This window comes from Thermobia domestica, chromosome 17, assembly GCF_964235325.1.
Source record: "Thermobia domestica chromosome 17, izTheDome1.hap1.1, whole genome shotgun sequence".
Taxonomy (NCBI): Eukaryota; Metazoa; Arthropoda; class Insecta; order Zygentoma; family Lepismatidae; genus Thermobia; species Thermobia domestica.
Genome location: NC_137470.1, coordinates 171,264,760 through 171,280,047, shown reverse-complemented (window position 1 = coordinate 171,280,047; position 15,288 = coordinate 171,264,760). Strand labels below are relative to the sequence as shown.

The following is a 15,288-nucleotide window of genomic DNA, read 5'->3' as shown; positions in this document are numbered from 1 at the left end:
TAACGGATTTTTCTCAGTGTATTAATTAATAAGAATTCGCGTCCGGTGAAGGGGTGTGTTAAAAGTTCGAAAAAATTTCTATATTTTTTTTACAACAATGAGGAAAATCACAGTCGAATCGTTAAGTGTCAGTAAACTAGACAAATGTTTAGAAGTGAGATGAAAAACAGAGCTGTAGCTAGAGATTTCGACGCCCGGGGCGAAGTAGAATTCGGCGCCCCTACACTCAACTTATCAAGTTTTATTTCTTTTTACAAATAAGAGAAACAGCTTTTGTTGTTATGCTATGTGTTGAATTTTTTCAAGCTGCTTGCATAGACTATTGCAACAGCCAAAAGTGATCATTCTCTATTCTTTTACAAATAAAAGCTGTTTTCAGGAGGCTTATCTTGGACTTTTTGTTAAACTTACAAAACTGACTTTGGCTGAACACAAATCCACTTTGAGAACGGTTATGAAAATTTACAACTATTTACGTTTCATACTATCTATAAGAAATGAAATTTTAATACGTTAGAAACTATGTGCTTAAAAATGTTCGAAATGAGTAACAGCATCAATTTCCAGTAATACTTGTAAACTTTTGTAATTTTATTCTGTATGTGACCACATAAAGAAAATTTTAATTTTGATTGTTTTACGGTAAAAAAAAAGTGAAATGTAACGGAAGCTCTGAAGGGACCTTCTTTGCGAATTTCTTAATATTGATCGATAGAAGTAAAGAATATGTTTAATGTTTGTATTTAAAATCCAAGATATAGTCGGGCTTTTAATTACATGTGTTTAAAATTATAGTACTTACTTAATTCCTTAATGAATGAAAATTTTGAATTGAAGGTTACTTATTATTAATAAACACATTAAAAATACACACACACGTATATCTAGAGTGTGTGTGTATCTTTTGTATGTATGTAGATAGATAAAAATATCACACAACGAGATACGTATGCACAAAAGAAGCCTGGTGATACACGTAGTTGATGGAGAAATATTCCCAATAAATTCCTTTAAATTGGAACATTTCATGTGTCAATGGAATAAAAAAACACTGGTAGGGATCAGTCTTTGAAAAAGACGAAATTCGTGGGGTTAAGTTCTGACCCATTAACCCCTATTCTATTCAAATTAAAGAACGTTATTATTCCCCTTGTTTACCTTCATTTTTAGTATCCCCGCGCAAAAACAGCAATTTGTGTATATCTCTTCACTCCTTTCAATTTTATACCTTTATTCTCACGCGCCGTGATTAAAACGATTGGGTAGAAAAACGTGATTAACTCATCATCGTCAAAACACCGAATACGTGCGTATTTAAGACTGTGACCGTTTCTGATTTTTAAAACGCTCTTGTGTACATTGTAAGTCATTATTTGGCAGCATGCATGTCATATCTTCATTAAGAAATCATATATAATAGCTTGTTTTAAAGTAATAAGTAAAAACTTGTTGGGACCCTTATAGAAACGTTTGGATTGCGAGTGTAGCGAGCAAGAAATTTTTTAACAAATCTATTTCGTTCCATACCAACAATATTGCCTTAGTATGGCGCCAATACTTTTTCGGGGCGACGCGTTGTCTATTCATCTCTATACTTTTTCTTTCTTCTTTGTCGTTCGGCACCCTCTTGCTATCAGCGCCCAGGGCAACCGCCCCCCTCACCCACCCTAGCTGCGGCTCTGATGAGAACTATTCTAAATATACAGCAATCTATTCTATAGTTGCTAAGCGGATAAGTGATAAAACAAGCACTTATATATTTAAAAATTAGTTGTATTTAATGTAAAGTATTATATGTCTTAAAAAGATACTTTAATTTCCAAGCAATTTATTATTAAGAGCAAATGTACTATCCAATGTAATGTAGCATGGTACATCAATATCGTCACTGTTAGAACAAATGCTATGCTTGAAAGATTGGGAAAGAAAACAGGAGAGTGATTTAGTTGCCGCCTTTCATATTAGCAAAGTACAACAATACAATTGATATTGTTTTCATTTGGTTATGTTGTACTTCAGATCAAGTGTTAATTCGTTTTCTATATATTAAATTTTAATTATTCTAAACATTCTTTTGTAAACTTCTAAATAACTTGTCAAGTCACACTTCGAAATTAAAACTTCGTTTGTTTGTACTTGGAGATGGTTGATTTTCCTTCTTTTTCTTGACCCTTTCATTAAGGATTAGATTCTAGAAGAGCAGCAGATGTACTGAGCATATATTACCCAAAAGCAGTGTGCGAATTAGGTTGTGTATATTTGAAGGGGATTAAAATAGTTCCTAACAGGAGAAAGTTGGTTGCTTTTGGAAGGGATTGAAACAAAATAGAAGGAAATTTGACCCCGGAATCCGCACACTGCCCCAAAGACATGAGTGGCACAAGCTGGATGGTAGACCCTGGTTCCATGAGATATGTTACGCCACAGAAGGTAGATTTATTTATTTATTCGAGAAATCTAACAAGTTTAGTGAGAAAAGTTATTAAATTGAATTACTGCTTTCGCAAAATCACGCATTTAGCTTTTGTTTTTTTTTTCCTTTAAAAACAAATCTGTCTCATTTAACTTTGTTAAAACATTCTATGGGAATTTCACATTCCGATACTATGAAAAAGAAAAAAAGTAATCCTACATTTGAATATCACTTCCTAGTCCAAATCTTTCTATTCTTTTGTTCTTTCTTTTTATTCGTTTCCTTAATAGCATAATGTTTATAAGACATGCACTTAAAAGATAGATTCGTCCTGTTCAAACAACTTGAGTAAACTGGAAAACGACAGCGTGCTCAAACAACAGGCAAGAGAAAGAGCGAAAAATGATCGCTTCTTTTTCTTCTTCTTTTACGCGCCTATTTTTACGCTAGTTGTATGTTCCACCTTACGGATCGAAATTTACGACATCATTTTACGCATCGAAAAATACGCTAGTGTATGTTGGCCTTAATACTTCTCCACTGGAACTCAAACCCAGAACTTCCGAACGATGTCCTTGCCTCCTAAGCTTCACGACTACCGAGGTCGGCAGACAACTAGTTTCTAGTATTGAGATACAAACCGCCGATCTTTCATATTTATACACGGTGTTGTAATAATAATAATAATAATAATAATAATAATAATAATAATAATAATAATAATAATAATAATAATATGTAGTAGTAGTAGTATCATTGATAATAATTATATTATCTATGTAGGATACTTGAAGAAGTACTTGAAACTACGCACAGGATTTGTCTCGTTTTGGGTTGACTCGACTCAAAACTCCACCCGAATTCGAGTCGAGTTGGAGGGAATTTTTCGAGTCGGGTTCTATAGTTGAGCTCAAAGATGTCTTTTTTGAGTCGAGCTCAAAAGTGTGTTTCGAGTCGAGACGACTTTTACAGAAAACTCGTTCGAACTTGCTCATGCCCATCCCTAAACACCTTTGACAAGTGATAAGAAAATGTTCGAAATTGTGACTATTTTGTGCAACACATTCTTTATCATTCAAATTACCGTCTATGAAGCAAGGACTGCGACTCGCTGTATATGTAACACTTGCAATGTGTATTGTAGAAGACGGGCACCATTTCGAACATTTGTTTCAGTAAGCAATTGAGATGTGTGAGAAGCAAGGATACCCTCCTAAAACAACCACCACGATGGTGAGAGGGAAGAGGACACACTTGAAACAAGGACTCCAATGATGAGGGTCCATGACATTTGGGCCCGAGACTATTGGACACAAAAACTTTTATACAAATAGATTTACCTACCTACTTATACTTTATTTCATAACTAGAACCCGGATGTTTAGGCACTAAAATATGAAAATAGGCCCTTGAAATTTTGAGAAACTTCCACAATAATTTTGCAAAAACTAAAAATAACATCTGCAACACAGTAAAGTTCCTCCACGTCGTGCATAACTTATCTCTACCAGTTGAAAGAAAGGAAGAAATTGCAGCAGACTCTCCACTATGCGGATCGTTAGTGTCCGATCTCCGTACTATGCGGCTTAGTTTTGTAAGGATTTTTCTTTTTAATAAGACAGATGTAATAAGGACATGTCATTTGTGTAAAAGAAGATTTTTTTTTTGTTAATGTTTGGTTATTTTAAAGAAGTGACTTAAAATGTGTACAATACTGCATATACTTTCCATTTTTTGCATTTCCTTTTTCTATGATAAATTAATAAAACGCATGGAATAAGACAAGAAATGTTTATTAAGTACTGGCCTGCATCAAGAGATCAGAGAAAATAAGTAAAAGCTGGTTTTAGAATAAAAATGGAGTTTTCAATGCTATGGATGGGTGGTTGAGGAAATTAGTACTTATTGAACGCTTTTTTGTTATTTGATATGCTCATTAGGCCGGATAGTTGAGACTGTATTGTATTAACAGAAATTTATTTCAGATTTCATAAAAAATATGCACTAACTATACATTTAAATAGGAGTAGTAGTCCAAATAAAATTTACTGTAGGCAGCGTGTGACACCCCAAAATAAACTTCTGTCCTTTACAATATATCTAACATAAGGAACGATATTAATCGACTTGGCGGTTTATTGATGCACTTCGGAGGACATAAAAAGGCATGACTTAGTGTACCAGGCAATGCTTTGAGGAGAAGACACTCCCAAGGAAAGAAGAAAATATATTCGGGCAGATAAAAGAATTCGCACTATTGTACTGACTTTTTAAACTGTTGATATTGTAGAATACTTGTTGGGTTTGGCTCATAATTCCGTGATGTAATGATAATGTCATGGTAAATGTAACATAAGATTCTTTTTCTTTCTGCATTATACAAAAATTTATAGAACTAAACTAGGCCTAAGCATTTAATGCAATTGAGAATTTCAGTGACTGTTTACCATAGAGCACACTATTACGTGACGAAAAATTAGTTTCTGAAGATTATTTAAAGAAAATTGGGAACAAATTTCATCTTTCTGAATTTCTTACGTTGTACAGTTATTTTTATGACAGAATATTTGTGATATTGGTGCCTATTTTCAAGGCTTTTAGTGCGAAACATCCGGGTACTCGTTATGAAATGCATTATAACCCATGCAAGTAGATTAACCCATTTAGATATACGGCTTTGCGCCCAAACGTTTTGCCCCGTAACGGCTTTTGCGCCGAAACATCCTGCTCCTTATGCTGATACGCAAGGGAACTCACATAAAGAAAGCATCCCGAAGGGAACAAATTATTACTACGTCCAGATCGTTGTTCCTGGGGAACGCTAAAACTAGAAATTAATACATTGATAAAAACAAACCATGAATGTTTCCAACTCCTGTCCATTTCAGTGACATATGTGACAGAAATTACACCAACAATGTGGACAAAGTAATGTATTAAGTTCTGGAGAATCAAGTGCTTTTGCAATAAAAAATGCCTTTCTAACCTCCTGAGATGCTAGTGCGGGGATCAACTATAGTGTCATTTGATAGCATTTGCGAAGATATCAAAAGTATTAATTTTCCTAACCTGATGTGTAATTCTTGAAATATTATTTTTGAACTATTTGTAATCCATTTTGATTTTGCGGACTGTTTGTAACCCATCTTGATCTTGCCGATTACAGCACCATATATCACGCAAGCAAAAAAATGTTCAATACAAAAGTTGTGTATTTTTTCACGGAAAATCAGAATATGCAACAAAAAATTAGATTTTCTATTTAAGATTTCAATGTTGACCCTTCTCTCCTCCGGCGGTGGGGGCATTGAGTCGAATGTGGTATCGTTGGATGTCTCCCTTCGAGACGAAAACACTTTTGTTGCAATTTTTTTTATTTCGATTTGTAGCTTTCCAGGTATTTCCAAAAACAGTTTTAATTGCCTCATTTTTCGTTTGTAAGCCATTTTGATTTTCGTCAATTACAACGCCATCTATCACGCAACGAAAAAATGTTCATTACAAAAGCTACGTGTATTTTTTCACGGAGAATCAGAATTGGCAATAAAAAATGAGGTTCCTTTTTAAGATTTCAAAGTTGATCCCCCGGGTGTGGGGGCAAGGGGTCGCGTGTGGTATCATTGGATGTCCCCTTTCGAGATGAACAACTTTTGTTACAACATTTTTAAAATCCGATTTATAGTTTTCAAGATATTCCCAAAAACACTTTTAAATGCCTCACCCGATATATATATATATATAAATTACCTTCTGATAAACAACTGTGCGGGTTGTCTTTTTCAGAGAGAAATTCGTTAATTACTTTTTTAATATCAATTGTAGTGGCTCTTTTCGCTTTCCATGTTTGAGACTGCCAAAGTGCTCAACTTAATTTGCAGCATTTTGCTTTGATTATAGGTTTTAATGGCGATTAGTTCACTGAATGCTTGCTTAGGTGTTTTATAAGAAACGGTTATAAAAGGGTAGTGATCTAAACAAATACGGAATGCTACTAGCAATAATAGTTATATGCGATCAAAACTTTAGCTAATTCATTCTAACTTGAAATTTCATTCGATCTTTTCCTTCATTACCGTCCGTTAAAGTTATTGGAGCAAAGAGGTTACTAATATTTTGTGTAGACTTCCCAGGTTATAGCTCTTCGCAACTTCCTTTTCATCTAAGGCTAAAGTAGTGTATGTTTTAGACTTTTTTTCTCAGACGCGCCTCTTCGGTTTCGGCACCTAAAGATTTGAACCGAAACGGGCTACCATCATTGCAATATCATTCTTCAACCTTTATTTCACCATTCATATTTATTTTTCAGGAACGGGAACAAGGAGAAGGTTGGGTTTGCGAAACCATAACACATTGAACAAGAAAAAACAAACAAAACAAAATTTGAAGAGAAAAAAACAAGATCCTCACTACTAATTATCATTACCTAATAATGATCAAGTCTTCCTTATATAATCCACCTAATCTACTCTAATTCTGACTCGATTTGAGCTTGACGTCTATCATCATTCTTCCTCGTTTCACGAACATTTCATTCCAGTTTAAACTCGTGATGCATTGATAACCGTACAATACTATTTCGAATTTTCATGTTTGACCTTTTGTTGTTGACCCGATATCGTGTTGGTTAGTTGGATAGATAAACACGCCCCTGAAAGTTTAAAGTAATGTAGGCAAGGCATTTCAGGAATTATTTTTAGTTACTTTTCACGATCAATTGCATTGATTTGTCCCTCGTGTAGTGTCTTTTATCTTCACGGTTTATCAATACTGCTGACAGATGAGAACTCTTGTGAGGAGGGATATTCATTATGTGGATCCTTTGGGGAGTTCGACAGTAGCCGTTACGGCGAGTGCCTAGTGTGCTGTGGTGCTCTGTGAGGAAGAGAGTTGCGTGGGATCTCCTATACACCTACACTACACTTACACTTTCTTTTACATTTACACGTACACGCATCCCCTTCTTTTTTCTACTTTTTGTTCTTTTTTCATTTTACACTTCCCACTTTCCTCTAACATTTTGCCCTGTTCAACTTGTCTTTCAGCCCTCTTTCACTGTCTGAACTTCTTTCCCGATTTTGACCTTTTCCTGCCTTTGACGTTTTTCACGATTGTGTCCTTTCTTCCCAATTGTGTCCTGTATTTTATTCAATTTTGTTCCTGAATCATAAATCCTGCGTGTGAGGTACACATTAGACTATTTTGCAATCATAGCACACATGACTAGCGAGCTGGTGCACCTACCTATTTCACCGGTAATGGTCTACGATGAGTCAAGAATTCTTTACGTAGAGTCGTGGACGTAAGTGAGGCGCCAAAACATTTATAAGCATTAATTATTTGGAGATAAAAGAATAATAGTAATTTCTGCTATATTCTGAACCAAATAGGATATAGTATACGTAAAGCCGCATCAGTTCCCGAAGGAGCTGGATGCTCATACTTTCAGGGATTATTCATTGAGTATCTACGAACTTACCAAGGGGGTAACTAGTGATGGGCAGTGGGAATATTCCCGGTGGGAAGGAATTTAAAAATGGGAATATTCCCGGGTTTTTTCCCTGGCCTATAAATTCCCGGGAAGGAATTTATTTCCATTTCTTTACTTTATCTACCAAATTATAAGAACCATATGACTAATTACTTTATTTTAATATATTATGGTTTACTTCTAGGTTTTAAAGAATTTGGAGGTTAAAAAATTTAAAATTATTTGACGGTACTTTATATAACTGATAATATGATTTTTAAATTCCATTTCCATTTGCATTAAAAGTAAGGTAAATATTTAGAATTGGGGGGCCAAAACTAGCAAAAAGTAGGATGATTTAGGGAAGAAATGAGTTGATAGTGATGTTCAAGTAGTCAAGAAAGTATCGAACACATTGCTTTAGGGCAGTAGGGGATTTATACAAAACGGAAAGGTAAGTGGAAGTAATTTATGTGAGAAAAGAAAGTGAATTGTTGGTAACGAAGATAGAAAACAACGTGCCATGCGGGGCTCTAACCTGCCTTCATTCGCTAACGCTCGCTCTGTAACGCTGTCAGAATTTAATGTTGGTAACGTAATTTAACGTATGAAACCATAAAACAACCGCATCGGAATAGAATATTGCAAAAAAGTAGGTGCAAAAGCTGGCCCCCAATGCTAAAGAACAGCCAAAATTAGCAAAGTACTAATTTACAAATGATTAAAAGGAACCATTTTGTAAACTAATTTAGAATTATGTAGAAATAGAGATGAAGTACTATTAATAAACCCTGAACCACCATTAGTAATAGACGTCTCCTCTCTCTGACTCGAATTTCTGAAGAAGTACTCGGACTTTTTTACATGTGAATTAACGTATGGAATTTCGAGAAATAGGTAGAATAAAAGGTCGTGTATGCAATGTTACGTGTTAAAATATAAAGATAGGAAAGTATCTTGCAAATTTTGTGAACATAAATATGTATGCGCAAATGTTGATAAATTGGTGAGACATGTATCTTCTAGCATTTACCCAATCTAATTGGTTTATAACATTTATAAATTTAATGTGTTTATAATATCAGTAATAGAGTCAAGTTGAGCAAATCCACTTACATATAAATTTAAACTGTTACTATATAATTTCCTATATAATTTTTTCATTCATATTTAATGGAAAGAACATATTGTAAATAAATATACATTTATGCGTACTCTCTAAATGTAATAAAGTGTTAATAAAGTAGCATAGTACCGTTCAGAATATACATTTTAAAGAATCCTCTGTGGACAACAGTAATCATATGCTGTGATATAAAAATTGATTCAACTTTGAAATCATAATATATTAATAGAATGCAATTTTCTTTCTGATTGAACATAAATTCCCGGATAAATTCCCATTTTGGGAATCTTCCCAGGGAATATTCCCGAAAAATATCTTCCCGGGAATTTACCCATCACTAGGGGTAACAAAGCGACTTTGATTTACTTATCGACTGATACGAAAATAAAACAGAACGTACCTGTACTTCATATCTGCATGTGTAGTGCCCTTGTACTTTATCTATGACTATGTGTGTGTAAGGGGGAGGGGAATTTAACGCATATCGCATCTCTTGTGCACATGGATACTTCTTACTATTGCACTACGTAAAAAATTTATGGTATTTCCTGTAAAGTGGTAATAGAACACAGAAGAAACGCAGATCACGACGTTCTCATGTATACTATTACCGGATGAGGAAAATTGCAAGCGTTCTTCTGATTGTACTATCCACTTTGGAGGGTTAGGGCTAAAGAGGAAGTAGTATAACTGAAAGGAAATTATTGCTTCAAAGTTTTTCATTCTCCTCTCTGCAAAGTCTTACTCAGTGAAAGATTAAACACTTATTCCACGTTGCGATTCTACACTTGTGTGTAGAATGAATTAAAAATGGAAGTTTATTGTTAGATTACAAAGGATAAAAAGTAAGGATTATGAGTTGATGTTCCGCAGATGGCGGACTCAAATTAACCTCACATTAACCTGTTTTCAATGGGGTTAACTGCCGCAGATGGTGGCCACTAAATACAAAATTTACGAAGAAATAAACAGAATGAGACTGTGTGTGACAATGGAAGTAACGAATATAGAAAGTTCATCACTGTAGGGTGATTAATAAGGGAGAAAACTTAAGGCACATTTTAAACTTTGTGTTCGCCGATTGATGTGATATGAGGTGAAGTAGCAGTATAGCATAATCTGACTAACTAAACTAACTAATTCTATGGCCTATGGAACCCGGAGGTTCAACGTCACGTTCACAAAAGCTCTCCGCTGACTTCTATCCTTAGCCAATGGGATCCAGTTTCTACTTTGTATTCCTATCTCTGCGAAATCCATCTTAATATTGTCCTCCCATCTGCGCCTAGGTCTTCCTAATGGTCGTTTTCTGATTGGTCTTCCAGTCAATACCTTGAAAGCGTTTCTATTTTCTTCAATTCTAGCTACATGACCTGCCCAGCTAAGCCTCCTAAACTTGATGACCCTAACAATGTTCGGTAAACCGTATAACTTATGTAGTTCCGTGTTACGAAGTTTCCGCCATTCCCGTTCCTCTTGGTTCCGAACTTTCGTCTCAGGATCTTGTTCTCAAATACTTTCAGTCTATGTTCTTCTCTCAGAGTAAGCGACCATGTTTCGCAACCATACAGAACAACAGGCATGATTTCGTTTTATATATTTTAAGTTTCAAATTCCTCCGCAGAAATCGCGACGACAAGAGATTTTGAACCGAATAATAACACGAATTTCTTGCTTTTAGTCAACATTTAATTTCTTTGTGAATATGATTTTCCTCTGTTAATACTGATCCTAGGTATTAGAAAGTATCAACTTTATCAAAAGTATTATTTAACATTTTAACGTATCCATAATTTGCTTTATTACGGTCCCGACGTACTTCCATGTATTTAGTTTGTATTTTGTATTTCTTTCTCTTATTCTCCTGTCATCCCCTATTAAATTTACATCATCAGCATATGCCATAACCTGGTGAATACCGTTTAACTCTAGGCCCTGGTTGCTATCTTTGAGTTTCCTTATAGCGTATTCCAGAACGAAGTTAAATAATAATGGCGACAATGCATCTCCTTGTTTCAGGCCATTTTCGACGTGAAAGCTTGTGGACAAAAATTTTCCTACCCGGACTTTACTTTGGAATTCATTTAAACATATCTTAATCAATGTAATTAGCTTTCTCGGTATTCCAAGCTCTGTAAGAACGTTGTATAATGTTTCTCTTCTAACCGAGTCGTAGGCCTTCCTAAAATCAATAAATAGTTGATGTACTGGGGTATTGTATTACCATTTTGTTTTCGAGTATTTGTTGAATGGTAAATATTTGGTCGATAGTTGATCGATTTCGTCTAAATCCGCACTGATAATCTCCAATAATTTCATCTGCGTATGGGGTCAATCTTGCTGATAGAATATTTGAAAGGATTTTATAGGATGTTGACAGAAGAGAAATGCCTCGATAATTATTACAGTCAGTTTTGTCGCTTTTCTTGTGAATTGGAACAATGACTATTTCTTTCCACTCTTGTGGCAATTCTTCCAGATAAGGAGAATGATTTTATGTATCTTGTTCCACAATTTTTCGCCTCCGGCTAAAATTAACTCAGCCGGAATTTCGTCTACAACCGGAGATTAGTGCTTGTTTAATTTCTTTATAGCGGTTTCTACTTCTGTTCGGTTGGGTTCTGGAATGTACGGTTCTGCGGTGTGTACCTCCTTTTCTCCATGCACACTAATTTTTGGCTGCGTGTTAAGCAAATCGTCAAACAAATCTTTCCATCTATTTAAGTTGCAATTCGTATCAGTGAGAAGTGTTCCGTCAGCTTTCTTTAATATATAAGCACGAGGTTGATAGCCTTTCTTAAATTCGCTGATCCTCTTGTACATGTCCCGAATATTTTTATTTTTACTATTATCTTCAAGTTCCTTAATTTTAGCTTTCAAAAAATCGCGTTTCTTCATTCTAAAAGGTTTGGAAGTTTCCCGCCCGATATCTGCAATTTTTTATTTATTTATTTATTTATTTCATTCGGATTTTGTAGCCAGCGTAATTTTGCCTGTTTTCTCTTCTCTGCTAGTTTAATGCATTCCTGGTCGATCCATGGTTTGTTCTTACGTATTTCCACGTATCCTATTTTTTCATTTGGTGAAGTTTTAATGCTATCTCTAATTTCAATGCAGGTATCCTCAACACTAGTGCACTCCGAATCTTCTAAAACCGATAATCTATTCGAAACTTCAATCTAGTATTCCTCTCTTACCTGGCTCTCTTATAATTTCTTTAAATTAAATCTCTCCGTTTTCGGGCATTGAATTTATATATATATATATATATATATATATATATATATATACTATTCTACGACAATCTTTCTCTTACTAACGCTGCTACCAGGTAGTTGTCAGTGTCACAACCAGCACCTCTAAATGACCGGACATTAATTATGCTAGATTGCCTTCTTCTATCTATTAAAACTTGATCAATTTGATTGTGTGTTTTTCCGTCTGGTGAGGTCCAAGTGTATTTATGAACATCGCGATGTGAGTATTTTGTACTCTTCACGATTAGGTTTTTGGATGTTGCAAAGTTCACGAGCCTAACACCGTTGTCATTACCTTCCTTATGTAGACTTTCGTTCCCTATAACCGGTTTGAAAATATCTTCTCCTTCACATTCAAATTCCCTAATAGAATTTTCAAATGGTATCGTGGGAGTTGGTCAAATATCCGTTCCACTTTTTCGTAAAATCTGTCTTTTATATCGCCATCCTTATCTTCTGTTGGGGCATGTACATTTAAAACGATAATAACACACCACCGACCCTTAAGAAAATCTTTGAGTTTTACGTCCCACGGTTATGCCGGTTAGGCTAAAGGAGACGGCGATAACGAGAAATGAATGAAATGGTGGAATGAAGAAAGTGGGAGGAAACGGGAAAACCCCGAGAAAACCCACGCACACGGTGTTTGTCCACCGCAAAGTTCACTTGGCATGAACCGACCCTTAAGAGTAATAAAAGGAAGTCTGTCAGTAACAAATTCAACCTTCTTAATTGCTGGTAATATTCGTTTGTGAACGAATATCCCTGTTCCTAATTGGTGGTTTTTATTTCCTTCTCCGTAAAATAACGTAAAATTTCCGGAATTACAGATCCATTTCCTTCGCACCTAACTTCCTGAACTCCTACTAGGTCCATCCTGTATTTCTCCAACTCAATGGTTACCGATTTTAACGCGCCTGCCCTATAAAGACTTCTAATAGTCCATGTTCCGAATCTCGTGTCCATTTTCTTTTGCTGAGGTCGTGCCAAGTTATCAGTCCTTGACCGAGGCTTTTGTGACTGTTTCTGAACAAGTGCCTTTTTTTTTCGAGGATGAGGTTGTTAGCCTTATTCAAACCTCTAAGCTGGAGGACCACTTCTAGTCGTCTGTCCGCGACTGCTTATTTGGTATGTTCGCAGCTAACCTCTATATCTAGAGGCGTTCTCCTCGATCCGTAACCTGAGGACGCGCTATGCCGTGGTGACAGGAACCCACGTTACACGGATAGCTTAATTGACAGTGTTTCAAACCCACTGTGTTATTAACTAACTTGGGATTTGTATGCTGCTGTATTGTCATGGGGGAACAAAACAAGTCCTGCTGGGCTTGTAGCCCCGTTTGCTCGCTCAGCCATGTTTCGTACCTTAAATAAATCACTTTTTTTTATAAATATAGTTGTGTGTTATTGATAAAGCAGTCTAAATATCAGTTGACATTACGTCTCGCTCAAGTGGTGTAACTTAAATTTAAATTTAACCTCTCACTTTGGGAAGATGAGATATTTAATCGGTTGCATTTCTTTAGTCATTAATGAGTAATGTGTAGTTTCAAACACTTAACAGTTCCAAGGTACAAATTTTGCTTAGTAATACAATACTGATGTTTAGTGATGTAGGAAAGAGCAACAGGACCATGCAAATAAGAAATATTTGTTACTAATATTGTGTAGTGCTGGCCAGAAATGAAGAATGGTTTATTGTAGGTAAGATAAATGAAAGTAAGAACAGATAAGTTGTAATTCAACATGGAAAACAGATTCATGTGGGTTTTATCCGGGGTCGCCATCTGCGGCAGTTTAGCCTTTTCAAAGTTGTTTTGCTATTTGCTGTTATTTTAATATACCTTACATAGAATTACTTCTCTTTCATTTTGTTTGTCAACTGTTAGTCTGACCCGCACACATCGGTGAAACAAGCTTGGTTCTTTTATCAAAGCTCAATACTCAATTCACACAGTACTGTCTAGAGAGTGAAGGTAGGTTAGTAACAAGGTTAATTATTTTCCTTATTACAACTCAATAGGTTGCGGGCAAGCTTTCTAGAACCCTGCCATATTATGAAGATTTTTAGAGGTTGTATTGGTGATGGAGGAACCACCATTATATTCATGAAATAGACGTACAGATTTACGTTTGGCGTACCACTTTAATAATTCTTGAAAAATTATTTTACTAATTTTCCTCCTATTGCCCCTAAAAGGTTTCCACTGTTCGAGATGAAACATCTCACTTGGCATATATAAAATTCAAGGAGGCCACAATAAGTAACTCTTGAAAACTTACAATTCTTTTACGATTTGCGAATAAATACGGCTTCCGAGTGTGTAACATAAAAACTATAGTGCAAAAATACCAGCCTGTGCTAGGCGTCCACTAGAAAGCACGAATGCTATCTCACCGAACCAGGGCAGGGCGAAGCTGGTGGGCTCGCCCGTGCGCGTCCGAAGGTAGGAGACGATGGCTATGGTATGTACGCAAGGGAAGGTAGTGGAAAGAAGTGAGTTTCGGCAATGATACGAGTTTCAGTATCCGTCGTAAATCACTTGTAATGATTTTGCACTAGTGACCTTACACTTCTGAACTTAAAATATAGTTGTATTACTGTGTATTTAATTCTGTCGTCTGGAGAAAGTTGTTCCTTTTAGACATAGTTTTTCATGTCCAGTATTGAATTTAAGCTTTAAATCTTCCAAAACTGCACCTGCACGAGATACGAACTTTTCTTAGCAGCACTCTCACAGCCTTAGAATGCATTTCTTAAGGATGTTCCGCTGATTTTGTTCTTTGGTTTCCGATGACATGGTTGTTTTGATTCCGGTTGTAGAAATGTATCTGTTCCGTTCACTTCGTGATGTCGCCTATTTCAAACTATTAACTAATCGAAATACCACTTGCATAAAAGAATTTCTTCCAAATATCTACATTCCAAAATAACAGTGGAAGGCAGTGCACTCGACACCCTCAAACATGTATTATTTTAGAATATGTATATTATTAGAAGAAATCGTTAAATGCAAGGCAATTCA

General features: G+C 35.6%; 1 protein-coding gene across 4 annotated transcripts in view; it reads left to right on the top strand.

Annotated features, from left to right (window-relative positions):
- Positions 1-7,251: 7,251 nt before the first annotated feature.
- The window catches only part of LOC145674498 (uncharacterized), a 102,390-nt gene continuing 94,353 nt past the window's right edge, over positions 7,252-15,288 (top strand). The window contains exon 1 of one of the 4 annotated variants that reach the window (XM_081744643.1): positions 7,252-7,712. The gene's annotated coding sequence lies outside the window, so the exon portion shown is untranslated. Of the gene's footprint in view, positions 7,713-9,601; positions 9,852-13,769; positions 13,967-15,288 lie in introns of those variants that run through there. The other 3 variants (XM_081744647.1, XM_081744645.1, XM_081744644.1) reach the window with 3 other exon arrangements.